Genomic DNA, 17,696 nt, shown 5'->3' on the forward strand with positions numbered 1-17,696 from the left:
AAAGACACAGCAGGTGCTGCTCTGAGAAGAAATGAGGCATCAGAGCATGTCACCCTGTAAATTCCACCTCTGTGTAAAGTGAATGGAGAGAAGACAGAGAACCTGGCAGCTAGAACAGTGGTAACAGCCAACAGTTAATGAGCACTTAGTATGTGCCAAGCACTCCATAGATGCTTCCTATGGACCATCTCCTACAGTCATCATGTTTCCTATGACATTGCATCAGTCCCGTGCCCACCTGTCTGGTGGGACACAGAGGCTCAGAGAGTTTAGATAGCTTGCCTAAGGTAACACAGCAAGTGAGCAGAAAGCTGGGATGAGATCCTGGATAGGACAGTTCCAGGGCCTGTGCTTCTACCCAGGAAAGGAGGGACACCACGTGCGGGAGGGTGGCCCCCGGTTGCCAGTGTTTATAATGATTCCCTTGGGTGGGGGTGGAAGCCTGCAGCTCCCCAGGCCCTCCACCGTCCTCTCTAGCTCCTTTACACAATGCAGACTGAAGAAGCTTTGGACTCTCTTTCCCTGCTGGTCCTAAAAACCTGGATTCCAGCCTCAGGATCCAGGCCACAGGTTCCGGAGCTGGCTTGCCTCCCATCTACCAGAGGTGGTGAGAGGTGGGCTTGGGTTTACAGCCCCGCAGCTACAGGCATCCTGCTGGGTTGGACTGCCTTGTCTTTCAGAGTCAGGGAGAATTGAATTATTCTTGCATCAACTCCCCTGATACCCTGAAAACTCTAGCCTCCCTCCCTCCTTCCTCTGCAGCTTTCTTCTGCTTATAAAATGAAAAGCAGATTGCCTCGGGGGCTCAGGCAGGCCCAGCATCTGAGGTGTGTGAGGAAGGGAAGAGCCATCTGCTTCTCATTGACCACGGAGGAGCCTGGTTAGACAAAGGGCCAGTGTGCAGCCCTCACCCACCGGAGCAGCCGCAGCCATGACCCTGGGCCTGCTGCCGGGCAGGCTGGGGAGGGGCCCTTCTCTGTCCCACAGGCCGGGCTGGGAGCGCGTTTCCTAGAGTGTGGGGGTGGTTCCACCTCATTGGGCTGTTTCTTCTTTCTTTTCTTCCTAGAAAGATGGGTTTCAGCTGTTTCGCTGACTTTAAGGCATAATGCAGAGTTAGGCAACGTGCTAAGCTCTTTGCCCGGAAGATCCAAAGGCTATAGGCTGTAAATTTAACCCTGTAGGGTCAGGACTTTTCTGAACACCATTTTTATAAAGGAAGACACTTCAGTGTAGAAGGGGCAGAAAATCCTCCCAGGGAGGTGTGTTGGGGTCAGGGCTCAGTTGTAGGCTGGATGCTCCAGACTGCACAGCCCCAAACTAGCCCACAACACACCTGCGTGTGGAATGTGAACTAGTTTGTGCTATTTTCCAGTAAACAGTAGATCAGGACCACTTTCCCATTCAGTCTGTAGCTCTCTATACGTGTTTATAGCTGTGTGTGTCCCATTCCATAGATTTACCTTGGCATGTTTAGCCAATCCCACGATTTTGGATTGTTCCGCATGTTATCATTATAACCACAAGATGATCACTCAGTGCAGAGGTCTTTAAGCCCATCTCCCACGAGTTGGCAATAATGGGATTTCTGGGCATGCATACTAGGAAGAGTTTTGAACGATTTGGCCAATTGCTCTTAAGAAAAGTTGTAATTGCAGCAGTGTGTTTTATAATTTTTCATCTATCATATAGGCAAGGGTTTTTAAATACTTTTATTTAGTTACTTTTGGCTGTGTTGGGTCTTAGTTGCAGCCCATAGTCTTCTCTCTAGTTGTGGCACATGGGCTCCTGAGCAGTCTCTGGGCTCAGTTATTGTAGCGTGGCCCCCATGGGCTGAACTGCCCCGCAGCATGTGGGATCTCAGTTTCCTGACCAGGGATCAGACCCGAGTCCCCTGCATTGGAAGGCGGATTCTTAGCTACTGGACCACCAGGGAAGTCCCCAGCAAGGAGTTTTTTTTAAGTTTTTCATTTTTTTCTAGTGATCAAACTGCTCTTTCTCATTCATTCATTGCCAATTTTAATTTATTCTTTTGGAAAGTTGCTGCTTGTGCTCTTTACTCAGTTTTTGCTTTAAATTGATTTGCAAAAGCTTGTTATGTTAAGGATTTTGGGTTAAGGACCCTCTGAATTGATGCTTTTAAACTGTGGTGTTGGAGAAGACTCTTGAGAGTCCCTTGGACTGCAAGGAGATCCAACCAGTCCATTCTGAAGGAGAGCAGCCCTGGGATTTCTTTGGAAGGAATGATGCTAAAGCTGAAACTTCAGTACTTTGGCCACCTCATGCAAAGAGTTGACTCATTGGAAAAGACTTTGATGCTGGGAGGGATTGGGGGCAGGAGGAAAAGGGGATGACAGAGGATGAGATGGCTGGATGGCATCACCGACTTGATGGATGTGAGTTTGAGTGAACTCTGGGAGTTGGTGATGGACAGGGAGGCCTGGCGTGCTGCGATTCATGGGGTCGCAAAGAGTCGGACACGACTGAGCAACTGATCTGATCTGATGCCTTTGCAGATACACGTCTGTTTGTCGTTTGCCTTTTCTTCTTGTGTTGTGTTTGTCTTTTTGTCAGAGAGGTTTAAAAATGCTGTGAAGCTGGTCTGTCAAACTTCTTCTTTGTACTTTCTTCCTTTGCAATTTTATTTTTATCAAACTTCCTTCTGCCTCCCCAACAATATTATATAAACATTACTATTGAATATAACTTTCAGCCTGTGGTTGAAAATCAGACTTGTCACAGCATGAGTTAAACTACTGAGACATCAAAATGGGCAACTCGGTGATGGAGAAGAGGGAAATGAAGAAAGCGTATCAGCTCACGGCCCAGGAAAACAAAACTAAGAAGCCCACGGACAGTGACACCAAGATTTAGACAGGCATAGTTGTTATTTTATTTTTGAACATAAGTATAAGATACATTTATTTGTGTTTTTTAGTCTGATTTTTCAAATTTGTCAGGAAGAGCTCACCATTTCTTTTCTAATTAGTAGAATCCATAAATGTTTTCTTCAAATATTAGAAAGTACTGCTTCATTTAACTCATAATTATCTATAAAGCTAGCATTTTATGACTTTAAACACTTCTTTGCATAGAACCACACTCAGTGCTGTGTGTTCAGATTTAAGATATAATCTCTGTTCGGTCACAGAATTCAGACTCAGGCAGTGCCATCCCAACCTCAGCATCCAGTCCTGAGTCCAGACTGCTGGGTATCTTCTCAGGTTCTTCCCCATGAGAAGGAATAGAAATCTTATGGGTGGACAAGTTTTAGGTAATTTCTAACTGTGAAACCTTTAAAAATGATGTAACTTACTCATATACATGAAGAAGGACATCCAAAAACATAGGATGTCTGTGCGTGCTGAGTCGCTCAATCGTGTTCAGCTCTCTGTGACCCCATGGACTGTAGCCCACCAGGCTCCTCTGCCCATGGGATTCTCCAGGCGAGAATACTGGAGTGGGTTGCCACGCCCTCTTCCAGGGGATCTTCCCAACCCAGGGATTGAACCCAGGACTCCCACATGGCAGGCAGATTCTTTACCATCTGAGCCACCAGGAAAGCCCTTAGAGATGATGTAACTTACTCATATACACGAGGAAGGGCATCCAAAAAACAGGAAGGAGTGGCAAAATGTGTACATGAGTGATCTGTGGTGCTGCGGGGAAATGCCATGGCAGACTGTCAGTGTTGTTCCAATGTTACACTTCCCTGGCATCTTTCCTTCCTCCCGCTAATCTCTTCTAATCACATCTTCTAATCACATCAATTGGCTAAACCCACCCAGCAGCCAGAAAGCACGAGAGCCCAAGCAATAGACAGTGGCCTATAGACAGTACAGATTCGGGGTCACTATGCAAGGTAGAGAAAAGTGGAGAATGGTCCTGGTGGTGAGCAGGGGCGCAGACAGGGCATAGTCAGGATAAATCATTTAAAAAATTAAAAATCACTCAAAAGTCCACCTTCCAGAGGTAACTTTGATTAACCCTCTGGTAGATTTCATCAGTGACTTTGTAATATGCATTACATTTTTATAGCCAAGATACCAGTACATAGGTTGCTTTTTAAAGCATAGGTAATAAAGGAACAGAGGTCCAAATGGAAAACTATTGAAAGAGGGGCTTGATGACAGACAATAATTACATTTGGGTGGTTTATTAACTTTCCCAGTACATTAAAACATACACATACGTTCAGTCGCTCAGTTGTGTCCAACTCTTGGTGACCCTGTGGACTGTAGCCCACCAGGATCCTCTGTCCATGGGATTTTACAGGCAAGAATACAGGCTTAAGTTGCTGTTTCCTTCCAGGGCATCTTCCTAACCCAGGGATTGAACTCATGTCTCTTGTGTCCCCTGCACTGGCAGGCAGATTCTTTTCTACTGAACCACCAGGGAAACCCAACACACGCACACATGTACACAGTGACCCAAGTCACTCAATTAGAGTAATTTTTTTTTCTCATCGTTTTTTGGAGTACTTTTTTTTTTCCTCATTATGAATTTTTTTTAAATATAGAAAGCTAATTTCAAGCTTCAGGACATGTAGATAGTCTTCTTTATTGAACTATGCAGCTGTTCTTTTGTGGACAGAATTAACATTTTTTTATTTATTGGTTTTAAAACCACAATATCCTGAGTGTGTGTTGGGAAAGTGAATGAGTGACCCATGTATACTGCCTGCTCTGTTTTTTCCCCAGCCCAGTGATCACTCATTGATCCCCTCATTGTTTCCTATGGAGTTCAGATGTGGTTCAGAATCCTACTCAGCAACCCTCAATACACTGACTTTTTCAAGGTGAGACATATTATTGCTGTCCCATATGTTTAGCAGTCATTCAGATTAGAACTGTAGTGCCTAGTAGTTTAAGTGGCTATCAACTGTGACAGAAGATTCCTCCTAAATTATGGGGTGAAAGATATGGCATGAAAAATTCACTTCTTGGTTTCAGGAACATGGCAGAAGCAGAAAAAACAGCTGAGGGAAATGGTGAAGGCCTAAGCCTGAGGTTGCAGAATTCTCCAAGATCTTGAATTGGGAATATCCGTAAAAGAAGTGCATATCCAGAATTCCTTATTCTCACATCCTTCAAGTTAATGATCTCGGTCACTGGTAAGTCATTCTGAGTGCTTATATATCTAAGAATGTCAGTCTGTTGCCTTTATTCTGAAGGCTACAAAGTTACCGGGTCCAACATTCTTCCTTCAAAACCCTCTGAAGGCTGCAGCATATGGAGTGCTCAAGGAAAAGTCTTTATATTCTATGTAAGAAGTTGGTTTTTTTCCCTTGGTTCTTATAATGTACAAGTAAGTTATTCTTTTTAAAATTTATTTATTTTTGATTGAAGGATAAGTGCTTTACAATATTGTGTTGGTTTCTGCCATACATCCACATGAATCAGCCACAGGTATACATGTGTCCCCTCCCTCTCGAACCTCCCTCCCATCTCCCATCCCACCCTTCTAGGCTGTCACAGCCCCCTGAGTCATGTAGCAAATTCTCACTGGCTCTCTGTTTTCCATATGGCAGTGTGTATGTTTCCATGCTGCTCTCTTCATTCACCCCACTCTCTCCTTCTCCTGCTCTGTTGACAAGTCTGTTCTCCAGGTCTGTGTCTCCTTTGCTGCCCTGTGAAAAGGTTCATCAGCACCATCTTTCTAGATTCCATACACATGCATTAATGTATGATATTTATTTTTCTCTTTCTGACTTACTTCACTCAGTATAATAGGCTCTAGTTTCATCCATTATCAAGGCTTTCCTGATAGCTCAATTGGAAAAGAATCCACCTACAATGCAGGAGACCCTGGTTCAATTCCTGGGTCAGGAAGATCCCCTGGAGAAGGGATAGGCTACCCACTCCAGTATTCTTGGGCTTCCCTTGTAGCTCAGCTGGTAAAGAATCCGCCTGCAATGTGGGAGACCTGGGTTTGATCCCCGGGTTGGGAAGATCCCCTGGAGAAGGGAAAGGCTACCCACTCCAGTATTCTGGCCTGGTGAATTACATAGTCCATGGGGCTGCAAACAGTTGGACTCACTTATCCCCAGCGAGTAAAATGGAACATGTGTGATGTGTCTGCCCAGGGAGTCCTATTAGAGACTTGGTTCTCAAGTTTTTTTTATTGGTGTCTGATCGTAGAGGCACTCTACCTAGCATGTATCGGAAGTCCAGATTCCCAGCAGGAAAGCAGCTTAAAGCACAGTGTTTGGGAAAACACTTCAGGCACAGTGAGTCACTCTTACTTACCATTTAGGCTTCCCAAGTAGTGCGGTGGTAAAGAATCCACCTACCAGTGCAGGACATGCAAGAGACTTGGGTTCGATCCCTGGGTCAAGAAGATCCCCTGGAGGAGGAAATGACAGCATGCTCCTGTATTCTTGCCTGGAAAATTCCATGGGCAGAGGATCCTGGCGGCCTATGGTCCATGGGGTTGCAAAGAGTCAGATACAACTTAGTAACTGAGCATGAACGCACCATTTAGGTCAAATTTTATAACAGTGCAGGGAGCTATTTACCAGCCAAGTTCTCAGATCCCAGTAAGCAGCTGGAGGTCTAAGGACAGCAGCTTTAGGCCTGTTTTGTGAAGTCTTTCCTATGCATCCCCATTTACATTTAATTTTACTTACGTTACAGTGAGCCCTTTCAATGTGCATACTGAAGTTGTCTTTCGTTATTGCTTTTGTTCCAAGTGTGTGTGTTTCTTCCTTAGGAAGTTCTGTACGTCTTGGGTATTTGACAGAAAAAGAGGAGAGTAAGAAAAGAATCTGTCCTTTCCTTCCTATTTTTGTCACCACTTTGCCCCTCTCCTCTGTGTTCTCCTGGTCTCATGCTCATCCTTTGTGCTTGTGTGTGTGTTATTTGCTCAGTCGTGTCCGACTCTTTGTGACCCCATGAACTGTTGCCCACCAGGCTCCTCTGTCCATGGAATTCTCCAGGCAAGAATACTGGAGTGGGTTGCCATTTCTTTCTCCAGGAGATCTTCCCAATCCAGGGATCAGACCCTGGTCTCCTGTATTGCAGGGAGATTCTTTACTATCTGAGCCACCAGGGAAGCCCTCTTCAGTGCTACTGATGCATTTTTCTTTGATATCAGCTCAGCTTCTTATGGACCTAATACAGGGCTTTTTTTTTTTTTTCCCCAGTATTGCATGTAAAACTTTTTCATTGCAAACCTGAGTGCTTTATTTCCGATGTTCCATGATTACTTTCTAGATGTTGTTGTTTTTCCCCTTCCACTCATCCTCCAGCAGTTGGACCATCTTTCTAGTTCTATTAATTTCCAGTAGAGACGTTGTGGGGGCTCATGCTTGTTTCTGCCTCTGTCTTCAGGGGTTTCTGTTAAAAGCCCTGCTCAGTAATTGAGTCATAGATTGTGGCGCAATTTTCTGGCCTTGTTCCTGGTGGCCAGCAGGTTTTTATTTACTGAACATCTGTTAGCTGAAATCCTCCATCTCCTATGTCACTGTATAGCTAGCTCTCTGACACATGAAAGAAATGAAGCCTGTAGAGAGGACTGTGTCCTGGCACTCCTGCCTCTAGGCTCTGCCATCCGTAGGCTGGTGCTATAGTGCCATGTCGGTGAAGGCTCCCTCTTGGGCTACTGTGGAGCCCAGTTCCTCTACATCTGCTGCTCACAGGGCTTGAGGAGAGGGTGCCCTTGGAGGCAGAGAGCACTCTGGACAGCATCTTGGTGTTTTGGACTGTGCTAGCCCTCATGGTCCTGGTTTTAGGGGCTGGCTCCCCAATTTCTTGCCTCGCATTTGGTTGAGTATTGATCCCAATTCGCAGAATGAGATTTTTTGCTTTTTTCAGTGCTGTCTCATTTTCATGAGAAGTTGGGAGTGGCTTAGTAGGGGGCTATTAACCAAGCATTGTTTTAAAACAAAAATTTCTAAAGAAACTTCCAATTAAGGGACTTAATCAGGGATCCAAAGACTAAAGCACTGTAAGCAGTATGTGGAGCCTAGAGTCCCATTAGGGCGCTAGGACAGATACACATGGACAGTGACTCACATCACCAGTGTATTGGGTACACCAGGAGCCCAATGGGCTGGGAGTCAGGGACTCTGGCTTCTTACTCCAGACTCCAGCGTGGACTTGCTGCGTGACCTCGGACGAGGCAGGGCTCCCTTCTGGAACTCTCTTGCCTTGTTTACAAATGAGGGGATTGGTCTTAAGAGTTTCTAGCATGCCTCTAGCTCCAACATTCATCATCATTTTAGACTGTTGGGATTCAATGGGAACACTGTAGAAAGGAGGAAGCTGCTGACCTTGGGCTGATTCACCTCCTCTAGGGACCAAAGAAACAGAAACTACAGATGCCTCCCAGGATCCAGCCTGGCCCCTCAGGGCCAGAAAGTGTCCTGTGTCCCACCAGGGTTGCCTAGCTCCAGCCTCTCCAGCTCATCTCTTTGTTGCTAGATTTTTTTTAAAAGAAAAGATGGTGCATAAATTGTATGACTTTGCAGTTTGCAACGGTCTTGTCTATTTGACTTATCAAACTTGTTTGTATATGTGTGTTTAATATGGCAGAAAATGGGTCTCAGGCTTTTTTTCCCCCAAGTGAAAAGCCCTTTCATGACTGATTCATAATTTAAGCATAAGGAGTTGGATGATGCTTCATGTTGACAATGAGCCATGATCGTTTCGTTAGACCAAGTTTAGACAAAGGGTCTAAGGCAAGAGTGAGTAACGTCTGGGACATTAGGGTGTGCAAAGACCTCAGGATTGGGCCCAGAGCCTCCTGTGCTCCGGGTGGATTTTTGACTTGTATTGGGAATTCCATATTCTCTGTGAGTGTCTGACGGGCAGAGGTGAGTCAGCACCCATGGTGAGGAGTAAGGTGGCACCCTGCTATCTCATGAGGCTGGTCCTGGATGTGAACCCCCTTGGGGCAAGGGGATGGAGACCTGGAACCTCGGGAACTTGTGGGCTCTGTCCTCCCTGCAGGGACACTGTGGGCTAGCTGTTCTCCTGAGTACTCCACAGGCACAAGGCCCTACTACCTCCTGTAACATCTCCTTACCCCAAGCCAGGAGAGCAGGCGCAGTTAATAAATCTAGCAGATTATAAAACACTGCCAAAACCAGATATTCAGGTTAACACAAAATCCACTTGAGAGGCATAAATAATCTAATTGGTGCTTGACATGCAAACAGAATAGATGATTACAAGCCCTTTCAAGTACATGGTGTTCCAGCTCTCCCTTCTTTCAGGACAGACTGCTGATACTCCTGCCATATAAACTGGATTGGCCAAAAAGTTCATTTGGGGTTTTCTGTCACATCTTATGGAAAATCCCAAACAAACATTTTGGCCAACCCATTACATGTGTGTGTGCTAGTCGCTCATTCATGTCCAACTCTGCAACCCTGTAGATCACCAGGTTCCTCTGTCCATGGGATTCTCTAGGCAAGAATACTGGAATGGGTTGCTATTCCCTTCTCCAGGGGATCTTCTTGACCCAGGGATTGAACCCCAGGCTCCTACATTATGGGCAGATTCTTTACAGCCTGACCCGCCAGGGAAGCCCGTATATATCTCCATACTTTAGGGAGAGAAAGGGTGGAGGAATTGCTTTTCAGTTCATATCTGCGAGATGTTGCAAGAGAGGACAATATGCACATTCTGTAGGATCTTCCTCCATGGCGTCCCTTGATGTCGCTGCCTGAATGTCTTGTGCAGCAGGAAGACGGTGCTCTCCTCTTTGTTTCTGCAGCAGGAGCACAACATTTCCCACGTTGACTCGTGTTTGTCTATGTGTCTATATCTCCCGTCAGTCTGCATTCCTGGAGGTTAAGAGCCACATCCAGTTATCACCTCGCAAAGAGCCCATGCAGAGGGCACGCTCAGTAGTGACCTTTTAAGCCAGATAAATGTCAGCTCTAGACTTAGCTAAGGAGCTAGGAGGATGACATTCCCCAGAAGACAAGCTGTATCTGTCAGTCAGAGCACCCTGTGTACATTTGATTTATGTGATGGATAATTATTTATTAAGCACCTACTATGTGCCAGATAGGGCTTCCCCGATAGCTCAGTTGGTGAAGAATCTGCCTGCAATGCAGGAGACCCCGGTTCAATTTCTGGGTCAGGAAGATCTGCTAGAGATGGGATAGGCTACCCACTCCAGTATTCTTGGGCTTCCCTTGCGGCTCAGCTGGTAAAGAATCTGCCTGCAATGCAGGAGACCTGAGTTTTATCCCTGGATTGGGAAGATCCCCTGGAGAAGGGAAAGGCTACCCACTCCAGTATTCTGGCCTGGAGAATTCCATGGACTCTATAGTCCATGGAGTCACAAAGAGTCAAATATGACTGAGCGACTTTCACTTTCATGTGCTGGATATTCTTTTAGATACTAAGAATAGCGTAGTGAATAAGACAAATAAGATTCCCACCCACAAAGAGTGTAAACACAATGGGGAAACAGACAATAAATAACCAACAAAACAACAGTTGTTAAAGGAAAGAAAATAGGATGATAGAGAATAATTGGGGTCCAGGAAGACCTATCGCCATTCAAGTAAGATGTAAGGACAAAAAAAAGTGAGAGAAAGGAAGGAGCATTACAGGGGAGGAGATAGCTAGTGCAAAGGCCCTGAGGCAGAATGAAATGTGGCTTCCTAAAGAAACAGGGAAAAGTCCAGAATGGCTAAGGAGTGCAGAGTGGGAGTGGGGAGTGGATGGCATGAGACTGAAGCAGCAGGCAGGCTAGGACCACATCACACTGCTGCTGCTGCTGCTAAGTCGCTTCAGTCGTGTCCGACTCTGTGTGACCCGGGAGATGGCAGCCTACCACATCACACAGATTATTCTAAACGCACAGAGGTGCTTTGAGCTGGGTGGAGAAAGGTGGAACGCATCAGTTCCTGGAGCCACTTTGAGAAGATATCATCTGATATCTTGATAATGATATCAAACCAGGGTTTCATCCTTCTGTGGGGATGATCCTTCATACTCTTATGCTGTTTTTCAGGGAGACAGGTGACTCTTACTGTACTTTTTCAGGGGCTTGCTCAGCCCCTGATGCAGGTTTGAACTTGTGCAGTAGTGGGATGGTCCTGGCCCTGGGACTGAGAGGAAGGGAATGGCTCCCTTGAGGATGGAAGCCTCAACTTTAGTCTTGAAATCACTGAACACTCTGCATTGTCCACGGCTGCTGTTTGAATTGAAAGTGACAGAGGCACTTTGCAAACTTGCTGAAGTCAGAAAGGCAATGTGTTGCCTGCCAAAACTGACTTTGGGGGTTTGAACTGGCCTCCAGGCCTCAGCATCGGCTGTTGGTTTCCCCACTCTGTTTTTCTCTTTGTATTGGCTTTATTCACTCACATTCCAGGAGAGCTTGCTCCCAAATGCTGTTAGTCCTACAAAGTAGGGTTTGTGTCCTGAACACCATGCTTTGGAGTAACTTCCTTGAAATTTACTAAGCTCCCTCCCATGCCTCGGAGAAGGCAATGGCAACCCACTCCAGTACTCTTGCCTGGAGAATCCCATGGACGGAGGAGCCTGGTAGGCTGCAGTCCATGGGGTCACGAGGAGTCGGACACAACTGAGCGGCTTCACTTTCACTTTTCACTTTCATACATTGAAGAAGGAAATGGCAACCCACTCCAGCGTTCTTGCCTGGAGAATCCCAGGGACAGGGGAGCCTGGTGGGCTGCTGTCTATGGGGTTGCACAGAGTCGAACACGACTGAAGCGACTTAGCAGCAGCTCCCATGCCTGGGGCCAGCGGGAGCCCTCAGTTCTGTTTGAGCTCTGGTCCTCATTTCTTCTGTTTAGGGTGCTCTTTGACTCCTTCATCTTATATGGGGGAGACCACATGCTCTGAGAACATTCAGGACTCCTGTTCATGGCATTATCCTGAGGGCACCTGGATGGGCCCCAGCTCTAGGAAGTGGTTTGGGGAATAGATCACTGTCTCAGGGCAGCACAGTATTTCTTCCGTAGAATCTCACAGGATCAGGTCCCCAGAATGGTGCTAACATGCTAATTCAGGATGACTTTCACTCCCATCTTGACGTAGAATGAGTTCTGAGCTCTGGGCTATTCTGACTCTTGGGCTCTAGCTGCATTTGAAGGCCTGAGGGTCAGTCTTTCCTGTTCAGGTTCTGATTGTGGTGTATCTTTAGTCTATAGTACCTGTGGGCAGCAGGTTGGTGGCAGGGGTCCTTCATCCTCTTTCCTGCTTTTGCACCCAGGTTGACCACTTCAAACTACATTATGTGTCAGGGCCCTTGCTGTGTGGCCATGCCTATCACCTCCACAGTTTCTTTCTTTTTTTTTTTTAATATTTATTTATTTGACTGCATTAGGTCCTAGGGCTTCCAAGGTGGCACAGTGGTAAAGAATCTGCCCGCCATTGCTGGAGATGCAGGTTCAATCCCTGGGTCGGGAAGAACCCCTGGAGTAGGAAATAGCACCAAGAAAAGATCCCCATGGGACTGTAGGTTGCAAAGAGTTGGACATGACTGAGCATATCAGGTCTTAGTTGCACCACAGTTGATCTTCAGTGCATCAGGAGGGATCTTCCACTGAAGTGCACAGACTCTCTAGTTGTGGTGTGCAGGCTCAGTAGTTGTGGTGTGTGCGGGTTTAATTTGCCCTGAGGCATGTGAGATCTTAGTTCCCTGACCAGGGATCAAACCCAGGTCCTCTGTATTGAAAGGCAAATTCTTAACCACTAGATCATCAGGGAAGTACCTCCTTCAAGGGTTTTGAGCCCATTGCTCCTTAGCACCACTGGGCCACAACAATGGATACCTTCTTTTGCATCTACTTGATGTGCTAGCTTCATGCCCTCCTGGGTCCTGGGTTGGTTGTGCCCCATACCAGACAGGGGACAGGTATTGCTTGTGCAGATGTAGGTAATATACATATAGCTCGCCTCTGCCCACACCTGCCAGCATCTTTCCACCCTACATTTTCATTTACCTCTCCCCCATCCATGACTGGAGATATATTCCTGGTAAATCCAGGACCTAGTGGTCCAATTTGAAGAAACACAGTCCACCTACCCACATTAATTTCAAAATAACTCAAATACTTTATTTTTACATTTTGAAGAATTTGAAAGGGATCTCATTGTACAATCCACAGCTGTTCCCTACATTTCTCTGGCAGTGAACTCCTAAACCCATGGCTGCAGGGCTTTTCTTCTTCATTTCTCCTCCTCTTTCCCAGTAATTTCTTATCGTGATTTGTACTGTCCAGTATGGTAATCACGAACCATGTGTGCTAGTAAGCACTTGAAATGAAAGCCACAGTGAACTGAGATGTGCTTTAACTGTAATATGCATACAGGATTTTGCAGACTTGTTATATAAAATATAAGTAAAATATCTGATTAATAATTTTTTATAGTGCATACACGTTCAAATGATAATTTTAAAATATTTTATAAACTGTATATTTGAAAATGATTTTACCTGTTTCTTTTTGCTTTTTTGATATAGCTACTGTGTGTGTGTGTGTGTGTGTGTGCACACACGCACACACATGCATGTGTGTATGCATGCTCAGTCACATCCAATTCTTTGTGACCCCATGGACTGTAACCCACCAGGCTCCTCGTCCATGGAATTTTCCAGGCAGGAGTACTGAGGCAGGTTGCCATTTCCTACTCCAGGGGATGTTCCCGACCCAGGGATTGAACCTACGTCTCTTGCGTCTCCTGCACTGCAGGCAGATACTTTATGTTGAGCCACCAGGAAAATGTAAATTACATGTTTATATATGTTTATTACGTATTTATAAATATTGTTGTTGTTCAGTCGCTAAGTTGTGTCTGACTCTTTGCAACCCCGTGGACTGCAGCACACAAGGCTCCTCTGTCCTCCACTATCTCCCAGAGTTTGCTCAAATTTATGTCCATTGAGTTCGTGATGCTAACCAACCATCTCATCCTCTGCTGCCCGCTTCTCCATTTGCTTTCAATCTTTCCCAACATCGGGGCCTTTTCCAGTGAGTTGGCTGTTCCCACCAGGTGGCCAAAGTATTGGAGCTTTGGCTTCAGTATCAGCCCTTAATGAACATAGTTCCTGTTATATTTCTTTCGGACAATGCTGATTCAGATCAATGAAACCTTTCTAGTTTTCTCCTTTTCCTCCTCTTCTCTGGTTCTTTTTTCCTTGCTCTGATGTTTTGTTTCAAAAGCACAAAATTTAATGGTCTGGCAGAAATGAAACTCTCCTCAGATGGAGATGTCAAAGGGCAGAGGCTCTAAGAAATACAAACACATTAATTATCTTTGCCCCACCACGCATAGATTAAATAGTGTTTGGATCAAAATAGACATTTTAGGAAATAACAGACTTCACTGTTTATTGAAATTGCTGTCATAAAATTTTACAACATGGAAAACAACGTTGGATGGAGGAAAGACACTACATCTTTCCCTCCGAGAAGTCTTACCAGTCCACATTTCACTCTAGTGTTTAAATTCTTTCATTTACAAGAGAGCTCCTCTCCAACGTCTGTTCTCTCCAGGCTCTCCCACCATCCCATACTTCTTAGCTGACATAACTCACAGAAGACAATTAGCTCTTTTGATTTAAAATCAGCAGGCAACATTTTCCTATGTCTTTTTTTCTTTCCTTGAATAAATGTCTGGTTCCCAATCCATCATCACCAATAACTTAAGACTGCCGTTTATTCTTCGTTCCAAGGAGACTGTCCCAAACCATGAAAGCAATGCTGCCATGACTCACACTTCACATAAAAGATGTCTGGGTGTTTGGGCAAACAGCCAAAAGGGTTGTTTAATCTCACCTGGTGATAAGAGATACTAAGTACTTGGGAATACAATAAGAGGATTTGTTTTAAGCTTTGAAATAGTTTTTTGATAATCTTTTAAATCTTTTTTAAAAAATTGAAATGCAGTGCACAGTGACAGCTAGTAGGAAACTTTTTCCAATGTCTAAGTGTTCACACATGTCAAAACTTGAATGTGGACTGAATAGATGCATTTGAAACAAAGCATGGCTGAGAAATAACAGAGCATCTTTACTTGATAATTATTCTTTCTAGGTTAAGAAACAGTTTACTCTGGGGAGTTAGTTGTAGCCAAAGATATAAAAGCTAACTATTGTTATTAGGCTGTGGTCTTGAAAATCAGAAATAAACTTAGAAAATGGTCTGCTAGGTTCTCTAAGGAACTCAGAGAGGGTGAAGAATCTCTCCATGATCAATCTCTCCGTGATCTAGTCTCTTCTTCCTATAGGCTTTTCATTGCCCATAAAGAGCACATGTATATCATTTTAGGATTTCTTAGTTATTATAGGGTTTGCTGTGATTTTGTATATTTAATATTTAGGACAACTGCTTGCTCACATTAGATGAAGAAGAGGAAGTGAAATATTGTGTAATTAAACAGAATCTCAAGAATTACGCTGATATTTGGTAAGCCATTTCCTCTTCTTACTAGAAGTGTCTAATTCATGCTTTTCCTGAAAAATAGCAAAATTGCAGTCTCATCAGAAATGTTGAACTCAAACTATAAATTTCTGAGTGCCCAGAGATTTTGAGGTGGCATTTTCTTTTTTTAATAATCTTTTAAAAATTTATTAGTTTTGGCTGTGCTGGGTTTTTGTTGCTGCAAGGACTTTCTCTAGTTGTGGCGAACAGAAGCTACTCTCTAGTGGCGGTGCTGGGCTTATTGCGGTGACTTCTCTTTTTGCAGAGCACAGGCTCTAGGGCGTGTACACTTCAGTAATTTGGCTCCTAGGCTCTGGAGCACAGGCTCAATAGTTGTGGCACGCAGGCTTAGTTGTCCTAAGGCATGTTGGATCTTCACAGCTCAGGGGCTGAACCCTGTCTCCTGCATTGGCAGGTGGATTCTTTACCACTGAGCTGCGGGAACACGAGGTGGCATTTTCTTTAAAAGTTTTTGGAAACAAGGAGCAGTTCAGCATTTAAATCTTTGGCGATTGTGTTATCCATGAAGAACTGAATGTATAGGCACATGCAAACAATAGTTTCTAGGTGTTTGGCCCAGGGGAACAAAGCTCAATTTCTTTCCCCCTCTGGGCTGAAGTTTCTGTGTGGAGTGGGAATTATACAGCATGCTGGAAACTTTTGTTGAAATACAGGTACTTGAGCAAAAGTTGGAGGACAGCTGCCTGACCTGGCTCTGAACAAGGCTGGTAGCACAGGTCACAAGTCCCAGGGTAGAAGAAGTCTTCAGAGGTCCCTTCCCCAACCCCTCCGCTCTCTGTGCTTGTCCTCAGCCAAGGGTACAAGGTGGCTGCATGCTCCTAAAGACCTCAGGACACCTCCCAGCAGTGTTTGCAAGCTGTTCCAAGCCTAATACTCAAGGGGTTCCTTTAAACACATACTGTCAATTTGCCCTGCTGTAACCTGGGGCCCTGTGGGGGTGCCTTATTACCACATGTCTAGGTAAACCACAGGGAGAGACTGACTCATTTCCATTTTTGTCAAAATTCTTCCTCAGAAACAATATTTTTCTAAAACACCTCTTGAGATCTTTGATTTGGTGCTAAGCAGATAAAAATGCAAAAAAATTGCTAGCTCTTTTGTAAATCCTACCATACAGCCTTGTCAGTTCAAATTTGGATCTCAGAGGGAAGTGAACTTTGAATGTGACCGACACTGGTATGTATCAGAACTCTTGTCTGAAAAATGGGCTGTTAGAGCCATAAGGAGAGTGGGGACCAAAGCATTAACTCAAAAATATGTCTGCACCCTCATGTTCACTACAGCATTATTTACAGTAGCCAAGACATGGAAACAACTTCAATGTCCATTGATGGTTGAATGGATACAGAAAATGTGATATGTACATTTATGTAATATGATGGATTATCATTCAGCCATAGAAAGGAGGGAAATCCTGCCATTTGTGAAAGCATGCATGGACCTCAAGGGCAATATGCTAAGTGAGATAAACACAGACAAACACTGTATGATCTTGTTTGTATGTGGAATCTTAAAATAAGACCAAAGCAACTCCTAGAAGCAGAATAGATCAGTGGTTGCCAAACGTGGGGGCAGAGGTGAAAGGGGTCAAAAGGTACAAACTTCCTGTTATAAAAAGATAATAATAAGTCCTGGGGCTCTAATGTACACCATGATGACTGTAGCCAGTGATACTAGATTGCATTGGGTTACTAGTTCTTTACCGGATATGTGGTTGCAAATATCTTCTCACATTCTGTGAGTTGTGTTTTCACTTTCTTGATATATTTGAAAGTTGCTATGAGAGTAGATCTGAAAAGTCCTCATCACAAGAAAGAAAGATGTAACTATGTGTGGTGATGGATGTTAACTAGACTTTATTGTGGTGATCATTTCACAGTATATATGTGTATATAGATATATGTATGTGTGTGTATATATATATATATCTCAAATCATTATGTTGTACACCTAAAGCTTATACATTGTTGTATGTCAATTATAGTTAAAAAAAAAAAAAAGAGTGGGTGCTTGGCAAAGGGTGGGGAATAAAGGGAAGAAGGCCAACAACACTAAAGGAACAGAAGCTGGGACCCCGGTTCCCTGGGGAGGAAAGGCACGTGGTCAGCCCTGCTCAGAAGCACAGGGATGGCAGTGATGTGAGGTGGGGTCCCCCCGTATCCTGTTTCTAGACACTGAATATCTGGCTCCCTGCCTGAATTTTATAAGAGCAAATCTCTCAGTGACTCCCACAACATGAGGGGAAAACAGAAGAGCAGTCCAAGCC

At 44.6% G+C, this 17,696-nt stretch overlaps 1 protein-coding gene across 2 annotated transcripts in view; it reads left to right on the forward strand.

Annotated features, from left to right (window-relative positions):
* Positions 1-17,696, forward strand: part of TGFBI (transforming growth factor beta induced) — a 74,221-nt gene that overhangs the window by 7,582 nt on the left and 48,943 nt on the right. Inside the window, exons 2-3 of one of the 2 annotated variants that reach the window (XM_055554388.1) lie at positions 4,698-4,795; positions 4,950-5,110. The gene's annotated coding sequence lies outside the window, so the exon portion shown is untranslated. The remainder of the gene's footprint in view (positions 1-4,697; positions 4,796-4,949; positions 5,111-17,696) is intronic. The other variant, XM_055554396.1, reaches the window with a different exon arrangement.

This window comes from Bubalus kerabau, chromosome 1 (assembly GCF_029407905.1).
Source record: "Bubalus kerabau isolate K-KA32 ecotype Philippines breed swamp buffalo chromosome 1, PCC_UOA_SB_1v2, whole genome shotgun sequence".
Classification (NCBI taxonomy): domain Eukaryota; kingdom Metazoa; phylum Chordata; class Mammalia; order Artiodactyla; family Bovidae; genus Bubalus; species Bubalus kerabau.